Genomic DNA, 1,173 nt, shown 5'->3' with positions numbered 1-1,173 from the left:
CATTTATGCAAAGGCACCCACAACTGTCGCTTCGTGGGCCTGAATCAACATCAATTTCACGTGCACAAGGTTTTAATAAAGAGTGAGTGCAATCTTTCTTTAATTTACTTTCAAAGTTATACATGGAAGAAAAGTTAACTCCAGACAGACTTTATAATATGGATGAAACTAGTTTATCAACAGTACAAGATGGTCAGATAAAAATTATTAGTGCAAGGGGCAAAAAACGAGTTGGAATTATGACTAGTAGTGAACGAGGAAATTCAGTAACAGCTGTAGTTTGTGTATCTGCAGCAGGATTTTATGTTCCACCAATGTTTATATATAAACGCAAAAGAATGAAGCCAGAAATAACAAATGGTGCACCTCCAGGAACTGTATTTAGTACTCAAGAGAAAGGATGGATGTCAAATGAAGGTTTTTTAGATTGGCTCAATCATTTCATTAAAGTTGTTAAACCTTTAAAACAATCAAAAGTTTTGTTGATACTTGATGGTCATGTTACACATTCAAAAAATTTGGCAGCGATATATCTAGCACGAAATGCTGGAGTGCGTATGGTATCACTTCCTCCCATACTACACACAGACTGCAACCATTAGACGTTGCGTTCTTTGGACCACTTGGTACATACTATGATGAAGCTATGCGAAAATGGATGCGGTCACATATATCACAACCAGTAACAACTTGGCAAGTTGCAGAATTATTTGGTGACGCATATAGTCAGGCAGCATCATTGAGAATTGCTATGAAAGGATTTCAGGCTAGTGGGTTGTGGCCTTTGGACATAAATGTATTCACTGATTCTGATTTTACAGCCTCTTCATTTACTGATGTTGGTCCTTCAAACAATCTTCAGTCATCTGAAAGTATAGATGGGATGACAAAACTATCTACAGATAAATCAAGTGAAAAAAAATTAAAATGTCATGTTTCAGTTTCAACTTTGTCTCTTTTGCCAGTGGTTTCGCTTGAAGTAAAAAACAAAAAAAGAAGATCACGAACAACTCAGGCGGCTGATCTTACAAGCTCCCCATATAGACGTGCTCTAGAAATTACACCAAGAAATCAAAAGCACACACTAAATCAAATAGCTTCCAAACAAATTAAAAAATCTACAAAAAAAAAGCTCACACTAAATCCAATAACTGCCAAACTATTGCAAAAACC

The sequence above is a fragment of the Hydra vulgaris genome, chromosome 04 (genome assembly GCF_038396675.1).
Source record: "Hydra vulgaris chromosome 04, alternate assembly HydraT2T_AEP".
NCBI lineage: Eukaryota > Metazoa > Cnidaria > Hydrozoa > Anthoathecata > Hydridae > Hydra > Hydra vulgaris.
The sequence above is the reverse complement of the archived record's forward strand: the minus strand, read 5'-3'. Positions refer to the sequence as shown.